Here is a 15988-nt window from a genome sequence, read left to right on the forward strand (position 1 = left end):
GGGCCTAGTTGTTGCTCTTGTTCTCAGATACACAGAGTTGTGGATTGAGTCCTCTATTCGTTATTTGAAATAACATTAGAACTTCCTTTTTTTTTTCTTTTTTGCTTTTAGCCCCATAATTGCCATAAGATGTGCGTGATGAGCATTCTGTGTCTTCTCTGATCGAAGTTAGCCTCACTCTGACACAAAGTTAGCCTCTTTTGCTAAAGTCGTGTAACCAGGAAAATTCTATCTATTCTGGATAGGCCAAACCTTTTGCAACAAATAATTTGATATTTCATAGACAGGAAACACAACACTAAGTGATCAGCCCAACTTCTAGACAGAAAGAGGCCTGGGTTCTGGTCCTTTCTCCGTCAGGCATGAGGAAAACAACTTCTGATCTCTGCTATGACTGCACACTAAGCATTCGTGACATTCAAGAGCAGGGCCTTTCAGACCACAGCATCTGCTTAAGGGCCTTCTGCTGAAACTACAGTTCAAGTAGCTAAACTTCTTGGACACTTGAACATAATGGATGTAGCACTGGCACAAAGGTCAGTTTCTGCACTGTCCGTAGAAGACTGACAAAGAACATGGACTGCCAAACTGACTGAGATGGCACCACCTGCCTTGCTGTGTGTGGCACTGAGCCTTTCTATAAAGACGTAACTAGTCAGAATGGTGTTGATAATTTGTTTTTGCTGTAAATAACAATTAGATGCATTGTGGAAAATTATATTATACAGCTTGTGCTTACTTGTGACAAAAAAAAAAAGAAAAATAAATAATATACTTATGTATCTGTAAAATCGTTCTGAGCCTGGCAGACAAATTAACAACATTAGAAGAATATTGACAGATTTTTTTGGTTATGATAAGTTTATGAGCTTTTTTCTATATTATTTTCTGAATTATGTACTTAAAGACTATTTCTTTTCCAATGTAATTGGGAGTATAATTTCTAATTGTATTCCTTAGCAACCAAAACATAGCTAGATACAAATGAGACCAGCACTAATTACACAATCCAAAAAGACTGATTCAGAATGCTCATTGAAGATGATTGCTGCAACTGTGATTTCATTTTCAATTCCATAAAATGATAGGGATTTTTTTATCATCAGATACGAATATCAGACAAGTAAGTAGGTTTTATCAAGGAGACAGAAAGAGTACTCAGGTATCTGAATTTTCTTACTCTCTTGCCCCACAAAAGGTTTTAGCTTGTCTAACTTTTCCATGGAATTTTATGTTGTCTTATGGCTAGTATTCTAGAAAAGACATCGCAGTCCTATGCGGTATTCCCTAGGGTTTCAACTGCCATTTCTGTGTTTCCTCTGCACTACTTGAAGGCTTGCTCTTTGCTGATTCACATTTTTACTCTGCAATATCTGGTACTCCATGCTGGTTCCAGTAATGACATATCAGCTTTTTCTCAGTGAGAAGTGAAACTGTAAAATTGCATGTACTTGAAAAATTTGAAACATCTTCTCAATTTTCTCTGCTGGCCACTCCCTCTTCTGATTCACCCCCACAACACTGTTGGCTTTTAGGGCTGCAAGTGTGCACTGGTGGCTCGTGTTAATTTTTTCGTCTACTAGGACACCTAAGACCTTCTTGGCAAGGTTGCTCTGAAAGAATTATTCTCCCAGCCTGTACACATATGTGGAATTGCCTTGACTGAAGTGCGGCTCTTTGCACTTTGCCTTGTTTTACTTCATTAGGTTCACATGGGCATCATGAGACTAATGGATAATTTTGTAGAATGACATCAGTAACAGAGGAAGTTACTGCCACAGCTGTAAATCTGGATGAAAAGCAATACACTGAGCAGATTTGATAAAAGTGCATTTTTCTGAAGGAAACTGAACCATCTTGTGATACTGCGTTAATTTGAACACCATTTTTGACAAGTGTGTGTCAAAATGAATTTTTACCTTTTTATTTCATTTCAGTAGTGTCAAAATATTTCATATTGAATCATTCATTTTTCACTCTTTTTACCTTGCCTGCTGTTACTACTTATGGGTAAATTGTGTCTGTGATCTCTCTCCTGGACTCTCTCCTATGGATTCTCTAATTAGGGCTGGCTTTCTAGTACAGGTAGAATACATGATTATAAAACACTTCTTGTCTTCATTGTCTGATTAAGATGAAAAGAACTTCGTATTCATTGTGGTTTTTTAGAAGGAATAACAACCTTTAGATATCAGTCCATACTATATTCAGATCTTTCTGTGTGGATATGCACAAATCTTTGTCTTGACATGAACATCTTTCATGTGTTTGAAATGCTCTGTTTTCAAGAGTATGATGTAGTTACTGTTAGAATACACATTTCCTTGGGAGCCTAATTACAGAGACAGAGAATAACATATTTTACATTCATACTCGGTTTATTCATCCAAAAGTACACAGGATGCCTACAGCCTGGGGCTCACGTATTGCTAAACTTAGCTGAGATCTGACGTCTTGGAAAATGATCTTAGCTTAATACAGCATTGCAATGGCTTCCATCTAACTTGGCAGAGAGAGAGAGATTTCCCTCCTGAATACTGCAACTCTTTCAGCTGAACATTCTCTGCTATATTCCTCCTGGCCAAGATTCTTCAAAGTTCAGTGGTCCTTCTAACCGTGAAATGGTCTGGTGAAAGATATTTCTTACTGACTGGTTCACCAATTATCTTGCTCAAGGATTTCTAGTACTCTGACTGAAGAGTTCCTACATTACTTTTGTTTCCTGCTTGTTATAGCTAGCAGCCTCTTTGATTCATCTTCAACCAGCCAATCAAACTACGTCAAATGGATAAAGTGAGATACATCAGCCCTTAGTAAATAAGGATAAAACCCTATTTCCAAAATAACAACTGTATGTCATATTGAGGAGGGTTATAAGAACATATTTTCATACCTCAAATTTATTTATGAAATCACATTTCAGCTGGACTAGGTAAAATGAGAATTTTACATGCAGAGAAGCATTTTATATAAGATTCTTGGTCTTGCATGTATGCCATCTTTACTTAGATTTTATCATCTTCCCTCTCCAGTTGTTTCCCATGAAGTCCTTCAAGATTAGGTCAGAAAAAGGAATTGTATAATGGATAAAGGTAGAAGTAAAGAGGATCGTCTGCTCTGTCAGGAGCCAGGAAGCACAGTATTCTTCAAATCACTTATCAGTGTCCCACCTCTACAGTTGTAGTCATTAATTAGGAGTGCAGGAAAATAAAGAAAATGGAAGAATGACTTTTAAAGCAATCACTTATTTCTGTAGTTCACCAGTCTGATATGTTGGAAGGATTTATTCTCAAGTATTCCCATGTGGTATAACTAACTTTTGAAAAAATTCTCAGCATGGAGAAGTAGAAAACGGGATATGATAGATTATCTAGCATAACTTTCTTTGATAAGTATGTTTAGGTAGAGTTTATGTGGTAGGTAGTTCTTTGTCTGAATAATAAAATATATACTGTAATGATGCATGGGAAAATTACTGTGAAGCTGGAGAGAGGAAACTACCTGAAAAGTTACTGAGTAAAGAGTTGAATAAAGTATGGATGGTAATAGGCAGATAAAGGAAGTGCTGAGATATGAAAAGTAGAGATTAATTTTTCTTGACAGTATAGTTCTGAACAGGTAATATTTAATATTTTTTTCTGCATTATGTTGATATGAAAACAAGGGGAAGAACTGATATGTAGTGATAACTTTCATATTACTACAGCTGTAAATGACTTGACATCTGTCTTTTATTGCATGATTTCCAGTTAGATGGCCTACTGCTAAAGAATGTGTCTTTTCCTTCATTCTATTTCATTTTGTTTTAATTATCTATTAATTTATCTCATTTATTTACCAGGAAAAAAAATTGGGTTCTTTTTTAAACAATCTGACGTGGCAGACAGAAAAATGTACATTATGTTCATTTGTGCTAAAATCACAAATTAATTGTAAGCACTCCATTCATTTATCAGTGTCTTGTTATGATAGGTTGTACTGACCAAAAATTAAGGAGGGGATATTTAGATTGCATATAAGAAAAAAAAGGTGCTGTGGAGGTAATGTAGCCCTGGAAGACATTGCCCAGAGATGTGGTGGATGCCCTGTCCATGGAGACATTCAAAGTCAGTCTTTAGACTGCTCTGAGCAACCTGATCTAGCTGCAAACGTTCTTGTTCATTGCAGGGGGTTGGACTAGGTGATCTTTAAAGGTTCCTTCCAACTCAGATGATTCTATGATTCTGAATATATGAGTACCAGTACATGAAGTCAGACTGAAAGTTGTCTTATTCTTGATAGGTGAATGAGTCTTTATTTGCTATACTAATGATATATATACAAGCTTTTGGAAAGTAAAATGAGCGTTGTCTTTCTACGACCAAGAAGATCATCTCTTGCTGCTCTAAAAGTTATAATGGACATTCAAAGTAGTCCTCTGCAGGAAAGAAAACTCTTCAAAGGCCAAAAACCTAAGAATAAACTCTGTCTTTCGTAATTTACTTTTCTCCTTCAGTTCAACTCATTTAAATTTAGATATCACTAAGGTAGTGATCTCAGGCTTTGGGAACTCTGAACCCTGGGGAAAATCAGACAAATTTAGCACAATGGCTCATTCTTATTTAGTTTTTTTAGACATTTATATATCTGTATTTGAAGACAGGTGAGATAGCCTAAAGCTGAAACTTTAACATTCCCATTTTAGCTATTGCAAGACATGCGGAGCTAAAAATTAGGGAGAGATGAAGATTATTTGAAAGTCTGAGTGTTTTACATGCTTTCTTTAAACAAACAAAAAAAGCTAGTGAGAATAACACTGCATTGTCGGCGCTTGGTCCCGTTACAGAATTCCCTCAGTCAGTGTGGCATCAGAATAGCAAGTTCTCAGAATAGCAAGTTCTTTATTGTGTTTTACACACACCTTATATATCCTTCACTCGTAAGCAGTAAATCCACTCACGGTTAATTGTCCTTAAGTTCTTCACAACAACGTAGATAACAAACAAAGGGTTCCTTAACTGTCCCAGAAGTGACCACATTAGCTGTGCATACTAAAGAGTATTCTGTTTACACCTTAGCCCTGTCTCCAGACTCCGGATGCCTCATAGAGATAAGATCTATCAGAGTCTGTTGAGCTCTTTGTTGTTAAGTCTCCCCCCACAATGCATAATTTTCTAAATTGCCTCGCAGATGATCTATTTATAGGTATCTCATTGTACAGTAAAAACAATTTTTAATATAGCAGCATCTGGTGGATCTGAACATGTCCATATTTCATTACATGCCTATAAACATAGGACAAGTGTCTTTAAATCCAACTCTAAGCCTTTGTTGTGTCAGACAAACATTTCTAGCAGTAACATTTTTGAGAATACCAATAAAGAAAAGAGTTAAGGGATGTAGATTCAGAAATCCTCTAGTGTCAGAGGATATACTTGTGTATAGGCACACAGATATATGATATTCCATACTGCAAAGAGACAGAAACTGTACAGTAGAAGTAGATGTTCCATATTTCATTTTTCCATATAGTTGTTCAATTTGAGGTACCTATTTTTGTGCACAAAAATCAAACAGAAACAAAAAGCACAGTAAAGATGAAGGATGAAATATAAAAACTTTTTTGCTTTCACCTATGGATACAAAAATTGTTATTTATTTTTCTGGAGCTACAAAAACTGTCAGAGCTTTATTGCTTCTTTTATTGGGCTGTGGTACCGAGAAGACAGTGCTCCAAACAGCGTGTTGAAGTGTTCCTCATGACAGCATTGATGTAATATAGTTGCAATCTAAGGATAAAAGTTGAATATAAGAACTGAAAAAGTAATGAACAAAAAAAACTGGATTTTTTTTTCTTAGAGTCCCAACTAGTGAGTTATTTAATGTTTTTTTTTATTTTTGTGTAATATAAATAACCTCTTTTATCAAACAGGTATACATTTTTTTCATTAGAGCAATTCATTAAAGAGAGTGAGTGCTTGAGGTCTTTGCATTGCTTATTTTCTGTTTTCAGGTTGTATTTTAGATGAATCAGTGGTTCTGACTTTATTATGTTTAGCAGTACAGGGAGCAGATTAGTAAATCTAGCATGGTGACTCATGTTTTTGGGACTCCTGAGACATTTATGCTTCAAGATGGACAAATAGCCAAGAGCTAGAATAAAAAAAAAAAACAACACTGAATTCACCCTTTCTAAATATAGGAAACTAATATTAACTCTTTATCACCATTTTCTTTACAACAAATTAGAATAGCAGCTCTGTCAAGTGTCACATGGCAACTGGTTTTACAGGGTATGATTAAAAATAAGAGATATTTGATGAAATATCTTTTGTGATAGTTCAAGGGGAAATGATTTCAAACTAAAAGAGGGGAGATTTATATTGTATATAAGAAAAAAGGTTTTTTTGTGATAAAGGTAGTGAAGCTCTGGAACAAGTTGCCCAGAGAGGTGGTGGATGCCCTGTCCGTGGAGACATTCAAGGCCAGGCTGGATGGGACTCCCAGCAACATGATCTAGCTGTAGGTGTCCCTGTTCACTGAAGGGGAGTTGGACTAGATAAATTTTGAAGGCCCCTTCCAATTGAAATGATTCTGTGATTCTGTGAAATGCGAAAGATTGCGTTGAACTCTAAGGCCATATTCACAAGACGTACTGAAGTGCTTTGCTTACTCATATCCTAAGTGAGCACATGCAAAATGCTACGTACATAAACAAAACGTCTTTTCATAAAGCACAATTGATTAATCATTATGAACCATCAAAGGAACCTGGGCAGTATTTGTGTATCATAATGTTTTTTATATTACTCATGACAAATGAAAACACCTAGTAGGTATTTTAGGGTTTGTTCTCAAAGGGACAGTCATCAACATCTAAAAATGTTTAGTCCTAGAAGGAAGAATGGAACTGTTGCAGCCTGCTTAGATTTGGACTTTCATATCTAATTTCAGGTGCAGCAGGCAATATGAGAGGGAGCCTTGTTCCTCTGCCTGATATTCATGTGAACAAAACCTAATCAGGAGGTCATATCCTCCTTTTCATGTTAATTCACACTACACTGTTTCTGGTGTTAGGCTAAAGCTAGAGATCTAGAATCAAATTTTTAGAGAACTAGAAATGTTTAAACATAGATGCAACCTGTATTACTAACCCTTTGGAATTTCAGGACCCAGTCAAGATGATTGTGTATCTATAAGCAATTCCAAGGAGTGAGGGTAGATGAGAAAAGGAAAAATGATGCCCGAAGCCTGTAATAGTTTCAGAGACTTATATAACTGTGTTCAATCCAGGTATAAGATCCCACTGTCATATTCTACCTAAGTATGAAAAAGCTGAAAACAGCCAGGACTGAGCTGCAGTCCCCATTCTTTATTTTTTTTTTCTTTCTGAGAAGTCTGGCAACTTTGGTGCTACTGTAAATTAATCATGATTTATTAATTATTGAAGCTTAGCCACAGATCAGTCTTTGTTTTGCTGATGCGTGTATAAATAATATCCTACAAGAGGAAGCAGAAGGCAGTTCCAGTGAAATTGTTATTTAGCTAACTTTATATAAATACTCTCAGAAATTGCTTATAAAATATAAATTAGACTCACTGGAAATTATGAATGGCTCTAGGATCAGTGTGGGATTTCTGTCAGTATTTTTCTGAGATCTGGAAGTATATGATGGACATATATCCTTTACTTTTGTTTCTTAGATATCTAAGATTAAACCCAGATGGAATTTAGATTACTAAGCCCACCACCATGCTTCAGAACACCTGAGCTTTCAGATTCTAGGTGTTTATCCCAGGAGTAGATTCTGAGCTCACAATCTGTAGTCTGGTTATTTAGTTTACAGCTCTTGTCTGGCACATACACAAGGATGAAGCCTGAGAGCATCCCTGTACTTTCCTGCTGACCAGCTGTGACTGGGTCCCAGTCCCTGTGGCCTGTTCCTCTCTATGCGTTTTAGAGGGAGGCTCTGTTTAGGCTTTGAAACCCACTTTAAGGACAAGACATAAAGTAGTTAGAACTTGCATATCTGGTCTTGGAGGGCATTTCTTTCAGGAACACAATCCTAATTGCTGGAGGGCGTTGTGAAGTTAATACAAATGTGATAGTTATGACAAAGTGCATTCATTTCCTTCTCATCTGTTCTCACATGTAAAATGAGGAGATAAAATTGCATGCACTCCTTCATTAGAGCGGCTTGCAGAATTTTTTTCGGCTTGGAAATGCTATGGAGCTTCAGCAGTTTGGAGAAATATAGGTGTAGGTATTCATTCTAGTGTGGTAGAAAGTTGCAAACTACTTAAATAATATCCTATGTATTTTATAATTCTATAACAAACTGCTTGAATAATAATTATTATTGGTTTTGCACTCAGCATTTAATTATGTTCACTATAGTTTTCACAGGTATATGGTGGATATGATTAAAAATTTTGTGTATTAAATTATGATAGTTGATATCAGGCACACACTTGCTCTATTGTCTTTAGTAACAGTAACTAAGTTAAATTACTGTGATGAAGAAAGTAGTTCATAAATATTGCAATAGCAGATGTGACTGAGGAAATGGTGATCAGTTTCAGGGCTATTACATTCACTGATTGTAATGACAGTAGGTCTGCTGGAGGTTATATTTTTAAAATTAGACTGGAATTTAAAAATAGAATACTAACTCCTTGGTTTGCGTCAGATTCTGTTATTTATCTCGGCTACAAGAGATATTGGGAAAAGTAGACATTAGTTCATGTGAGACTTAAATCCAAGATTTTTAAGAGCAGTCTATCTAGAAATAGTTCACATTAATTGAGTTTATTGAATTTATAATGCTCCAGATAATACATCCTGAGGAACAGGGTGAAGCATTTATAGAACTGTGACGTAAAAAGGTGTGTGTAGTGGTTTCTATTTATACATTTGAGCTGTTGTTCTCCTCCCATTGTACCAACAATCCATGCCAAAGTGTCATACTGCATTGTGAACTGATTTCCAAAGACCTCCTTTTCTTGAGGCAGACCTTGCTCCAGTGACAGGGTGGGAAAGAGATTTATCTCATCAGTACTCATTCTGATACTGTGGGTATCTTCACAGAGATCAACAACATCTGTTCATTAAAATCACTGTAAACCATGCACTGTTATCATTTTGTATTTCATAGGATCTTTGGACTTTCCTGGAAGTACCAAAAGAGTGATGATCCAATGAATCTTTTATAGAAGCATTGTGCCACTTTCCTTGTGTTTATTAATTTTTTTCTTCCTCTTTCAGTTTGCACAAAAGTATTTTTCCAGGTACCTGTTTATATGTATGAAGTTTGTTTCAGGGTTTTATCTAGTTTGATCTAGCTTTGTCATCTAGTGTTTGTAATATTCATTTTGTGGTTCTTGTGTGTTTGTCTTTAATTTCTAGTGGTAAGGCAACTTAATAGGCATGAAAGTGGTGCATGATGGTTTGAATCTTGTATACTGAACTTTGAAAGAATAATAAAAACTGCATAATGATTGGAAAAATATATTCCTACTAGAATATTACTTCTGTAAGACATTCTTGGCAAGATCCTAATACTTCCACTATTTTCTGTTACCTTATACAGTGCTTCTCAAAGCTAACTGTAAGTATCTTTAGTAATTATCATAGTGACAGTAAGCTACAGACATTATGAGGATGGCAGCCCCTCAGGAAAGCATGTTGTAGTTCCTATTGTTGGGCAGTTCTTTGCTCCACAGTATCAGAGTGACACAAACACACAGGAGAGAGTGTCCAGTGAATGGTGATGGAGATGATGAAGGGCTTGGAGCACCTTTTCTCTGAGAAAAGACTAGGATTGCTGGGGCTGTTCAGCCTGGAGAAAAGACAGCTCAAGAGGTATTTTATCACCCTACCAAAAGGGAGGGTGCAAAGAGAGTGGATCCAGGTTCTTTTTGGTGTAACCACTTCCAAGACAAGGCACAATGGCCATAAAATGAAGTACATGAGGGTCAGTCTGAATTTCAGAAACCATTTCTATGCTGCACATGGAGCATTGGCATAGGCTGACCAGAGGCTGTGGACTGTCCATCTTCGAGGTCTTTGGAAACTGCCAAGGCACACTGATCTGAGTTTCTCTGCTTGAGCCTCAGTCATTCTGTGGTTCTATGTTCTCTGATTTGTTGCCTATAACGGTGTGTTAATTTTATATCACTATACATGTTTCAATATGTAAGAAGTAAAAACAGAGATTATTGAAGGAATATATGCACAATAATCTCAGATGTTCTGATTCATTTTTCTAGCTTTAGTGGTTTATAGTTATAAAAACTTTGCTGTAATAGAGTCAAAATCTCAGAAATTCAGAGCTTAAGACATGCTCTGACTTTATCAGTGGAATTTAGCCTGGCATTTTCTTCCTTTTGGACTGTGAACATTGCAAGTATTTTCACACTACTTTCCTTCAACAAGCTGTTCCTAGTGGGCTCATATTTATTTAATGAAATCTTACAGCTGTAGCTGAGAAGTGTTCTGAATAACAATGAGTCTTTTATACTGAATATGACTTAATTTAGAAAATGCTGTTGATTCAAGGTGGCACATTTATTAAACTGCATAATTGGTCATAAACTGCATAATTGGTCAATGCCCTTATTCTTTAGAAAATAATATTTTTTGAAGTTAGGTCACTTGATTATCTAATAGTCTTTTATATACTCTGTTTTGCATTGCAGTAGTGTCAAAGAACACATTTTAGGGACTAAAAAATTAAGCCAGTGTTCTGGCATGATCTCCAATGGACAGGTGAGATTTCTGTTAGGTACTCTCCTGAGAAGCATAATAGAACTTTTGCATGAAAATACAAGATTGTTTCCCTAGATAAGTTTGCCTTTTCTGTAAGTTGAAAATCATCTTGCATGCTACTGAAAACTTTTACTGTGTGAGAGGGAGAAATGCCATAACATCAGTGAACAGTGAGCTAGAATCAAAATACTAGAAATAGGTAGTAATAATTTGCAAATCACCGCAGTACATGCATCCTTGCTTCTTTAAAAAACAGTGGGATAGAGCTTGCCTTAAGGAAACAGAGCAGAAGAACAGTGTAGCTTAACTTGGTAGCATCTGGAGGTTATTTTGTATAGTTCTACATCATGAAATGATAGCCTGTATGTTGCAGTAAAGGAAGATGTTCTAACAGCTCCCATTGCTCTAAATTGGAGAGATAAGGATTTGAAGGGTGAACTATTCGCTGGATGAGGGATTATTTAGAAGGCTGCAGCCAGAGGACTGTGATCTATGTTTCTATGTCCAGGTGGAGGCCGGTAACGAGAGTTGTCCCCAGGGGTCCACCTTGGGTCCAGTACTCTTTAACATCTCTGTCAGTGACATAGATGATGGTATCAAGTGCACTCTCAGCAAGTTTACTGTTGATGCCAAGCTGAGCAGTGCAGATGATATAGCAGAAGGAAGGGATGCTATCCAGAGGGACCTTGATAAACTTGAAAGGTGGGGCCTTGTGGATCTAATGAGGTTCAACAAAGCGAAAGTGCAAGGTTTTGCACTTTGGTGGAGTTCATCCCAGATATGCGTACAAACTGGGAGAAGAACTTCATTTCCTTACACATTTGGATTCCCAATTGAAAAAGAAAATAACAATAAAAAAGAAAACCACTAGAAGAATCAAGTATGAATTCAGTTCAAAAAAATGTGTGGCATTACAAAAAAGACATTACAATTACAAGATGATAGGTAAGATTCATTCTGAAAGTGAAATTACCTGTCTATGCATTCTTCTAATTAGCTACGTTGGTATTTAATTAACTCAGTAGTAGTTATGCTACAGGAACTAAAGCACTTCAGCGTGGAAAGAGATGACTAAGAGGATATGTAATAAAGAACGCTGAAATAAAAAATGTGATGAAGAAATGTTTTCAGAGAATATTTATTTATCAGTTCTTATGAAGGAAGAGCTAATTGAGACCAAGGATAGTTCCAAACTGGTAATTTTAAGTTAGCAACAGAACTACTTTTCCAGAAGTTATACTGTGGGACTTGCTTGGAAAGCTGTGGTAGCCAAAGAATAAATAGCAATAGGAGAGGGATTAAGCAAGTTAATTAACTATGGCAGTATAGGCGCAGACATAGCCATTTTAGTTTTGAAATATGGAAGTGCACAGAAGTGAAAAAAATCTTTCTGCGTTTTCCTTACTTTTTATACAAGTATTTGCTACAGACTTATTTCATATACAAGACTTTGGAGGGTTTGGATCTATCGTGACAACTGTTGAATTACCAGGGAAGTAGCTGTTGTCTGTACAAACTTGAAACAGTTTTCACTGAGACATAGATTTCTGAATTAGAATGCTTCAGCTCAGAAGAGAGGTGGAGGGAGTCAAAGCCGTACACATGTAACACTGTTAGGGAAAATTTATTTTTCACCTGCTATTGTCAAAGAAGGCACAATTAGTAAATCAGGCCTTAGTTTTTATTCCCTATGACAGCTACTAGATAACATCTAATCTTAACAGGAATAGAAATGTTAAATCAGACTTTCAGAAATATTTGCGAAAACTCTGCAAAGCATTAGTCTATCTGTACAAGAATATATATATTTTTTTAATGCAAACCCTCATCAAATATTTTGAGAATAGATGGAAATACAATAGTAATTTTTATGAATATTTCAATAATAAAATAAAGAAAAAATCTTTAAAAATATTTATGGTAAAAATTATCAGGATTGCATTAAAAAAGCTATGATAGAAGCACCTGCAAGAAAACACTGCCAAGCTGTATATGAATGATTTGATTTATTTAACATGGTCTCTAGTTACATTAGTGATTTAAGTTTTGCATAATGAACATTCTTCTTACGGCAAGAACACCCAAGCACTGAAATAGGACTACGTAGAATTATTGTGGAATTTCAGCAACAGATGCATTTTAAAACCACATGTGACAAATGTTTGGAATGGTGTTTTTAGACCTGATACTGGTTTGAGATAGTGAGATGGACTGTATAATCTTTCCCATTCTCTTTAAACACAATTATTAGAAATTTCTATTATTTTTATGATTTTCTGAGTGTATGTGACATTTACTTAGCTTTGGTATTACACAGAGCCAGATCACCAAAAATGACCTTGCTAAAGGTTAGAAGAAAGAACTGAGATCTCTTTCTCCCAAATGGAGAGCCTGAAAATCCTTTTAAATTGCTTCCATGTGCTGCAAACATGTAACCACCATAGCGCTCCTGAGGACCACACAGAAAATTTCCCAAAGAACTGTGTAGACATTGACAGTATGGGCATACAGGAAATTGCAGCATGGTAGAGATATATATGAGCAAGCTGTGAGTTTAAGTTGGTCTAAATGAACCAAAATGAACCAGTTCATTTTTAAATGAAATGAATGAATGGTCTAAATGCAGTAGCTCCTCTCAAACCTCCCTTATGAAGTACTTATACTCTTCAGGAGAGGGGGGAAAGCAAAAAGAATTCTGATATTACTGAATTATTTGGGGACCTCTGTTTTTCTGGATGTGTTTTGACTACAGTTTACACTGATCAGTGGAGAACCGTGGGTAGAATTGCATTCTAAATACCATTTCTCTGCAGAAGTGCCTGTCCCAGTGCTACAAGTGCTGCCCAATACAACAGAGTGGTGCTGATTTTTTTCTCTGGAACACTGTTTTTACAGTAAGGCAGACTTAAACGTAATAGTTCTGCTCAGATTATTTTTTCTGCACTATGGCTGAGTTTTGGCACACCTTCCCTGAACATACCTGTTATGTTTCCCTCTCTGAGACTCATGGTCATGTAAACAAAGTAGGGAGTGGTGTACTCAGCGAGTACATTGGAGAGTACTAGGAGAGTACTCCTAGAGATCTGCAGTCTACTGTAGAGGCCAGCATCTAAGACCTCTGGCAATACATACTCAACACTATTAGTGTCATTGATTTTTATGGATACAGCTCTCGGCCCACAGCTTGTGACTTACATTAAATGCTTTCATGTCTATTTAAATTATTACTTATATATTTAGACAATCCAGTAGGACCATTCATTCACTCCTCTACAGGTGAGCACTTAAGACCATACACTGACTCTGGAAATAACTGGTCCTTGGAATAGCCCTCAACCTGCTTTCCCAGTGTGTTCCTGAGAACTAGCTAGTGAGATTGTTCTCCTCTGGGGAAAAATATAAAGTAAACTTTAAAAAAAACAAAACAAAACAAAAAAAAACACCCAAACACCCAGAAACTATGTTTCTTTCACATGCATGTTTTTAAAACTCTACAAGCTTTTCTTTCTAATTTTCATCTAAACACCTCTGTGTTCTTGAAAAGCAAGTTAGTGTTTCATTGCTTTCAATGCTCCCACTAGATTACTTCAGTAATGTAACTTCTGATATGAGAAGAAAATATCTGAATTTGACTTGGCGACATGAAAAATATTCCCACGGTTAGTCAAAATGGATTAGAATAGTCTTTTAGTGAAAGCTAAAAAGTATCTATTTCTTCAATCACTTAAAATGATAAAAGACAAAATATTGCATCACTGCATTGACTGTTTCTGTGAGAATTTGGCTTAATTTGGCTCTTCTCCTTCTTGATCCAAGGGTTTTCAGAATTTTTTTCCTGTAACAGACATCAGTGCATGATTGTTTCAGATTAGAAATAGCCTTGAATGTCTCAGTTATATTTCTTATAGTAGAAGTTTTGTCAACCGGTTTGGCCCGGTTCCGTGACGAAGGGGACGGGGGACCCATGGGCCCACGCCGCGGGAAAAGGGGAAAAGGGTAAGGAGATGGCCCTGAGAGCAAAGAACAGCAGCAACAATCTGAGGAGAAACAAACTAATTTACTAAATAAAATATAGGAATGCAAAACAATACACTATAATACAATATAATTACAATTTAAGCTGATAAATCCAATACAGAGAGACAGAATGTCCCAAAATCAAGGTAGGCCTTACTCTACTACCGACGATAAGACGGCTGGAGAGCGAGGTGCTGTCAAGACGAGAGACGGCAGAAAAAAAGGGACGACGTCTCGTGATCTGCAAGTTTTTATACTGTGAGCTTTTATCTTTTCCCTCCGGCTGGAAAATGGTAACAGAGGAGCAAAGTGCCGTGGGGAATGTAGTAGTCCTTCTCTTCTGGGAACCAGGTACATTCACTACATGATGTTATGATGTGGAGTACCAATAACCGAAAATCATAAAACCATGACAAGTTTATATTCACTACGCAAAATTTGGTCAGTTCGCAAGAATATTTAATAAAATTAATTGGGGAAATCTGTCTAACAGATGCTTAGTTTCCTTTTTTTGTTCCAGTGACTTTATAAGAAAGATTTCATCTGCATCTGTGGACACAATATCTTTACATTAAAGCTCATCTTATACCAATACAAAACAGTTTATAAGGTTTGAGTGGCTTTGTTGTAGTTGTTTTTACCTCAACGTTATTATATTGATAAGACCGATTCTGACTGTGCTTTTAGTGGAAGGGAATGTAACCTACATTTGCAAGTATTATGAGATCCATGTACGTGGACACAAGTGGTAGGAGATGGTAGGCATCAGCCACAGGCAAAGTCCTGTTTTGTTTGCATACAGTTTTTTGTTTGGTTAATTGTTTTGTACTTCATTCATATAATCAATGAGAGGACAACTCCTCAAAGGTCATAAAACTGTAGACTGTGTTAGGCTGGAAGAGACCTTTGGAGATCCTTTAGTCTTTGCTACAAGGCAGGAACAACTACAGAGTTAGATCAGGTTGTTTAGGATCTAACACTGCTCTGATTCTAATGTGACCAAAAATGAGCAAACTCATTGGGTGATTTCTCCAATGACTGCCATGAGTGGTATAAAATCCAGTTCTTTTCTTGGAAATGCTGACATAAGCCAAGAATTTACTATCACTTTCAGGAGTGCCAAAGGATGATCTGGAAGGTAACTGGTAACATACAACATGAAAAAGTACTTTTAGGTGTGTGGATTTTATGTTGCCAAGTGAAAAGTTAGACTTTTGGATACTA

At 36.4% G+C, this 15988-nt stretch overlaps 1 long non-coding RNA gene across 1 annotated transcript in view; it reads left to right on the plus strand.

The window, feature by feature from the left end:
* The window catches only part of LOC110398190, a 240131-nt gene that overhangs the window by 164642 nt on the left and 59501 nt on the right, over window positions 1–15988 (plus strand). The window lies entirely within an intron of this gene.

The sequence above is a fragment of the Numida meleagris genome, chromosome 4, assembly GCF_002078875.1.
Source record: "Numida meleagris isolate 19003 breed g44 Domestic line chromosome 4, NumMel1.0, whole genome shotgun sequence".
NCBI lineage: Eukaryota > Metazoa > Chordata > Aves > Galliformes > Numididae > Numida > Numida meleagris.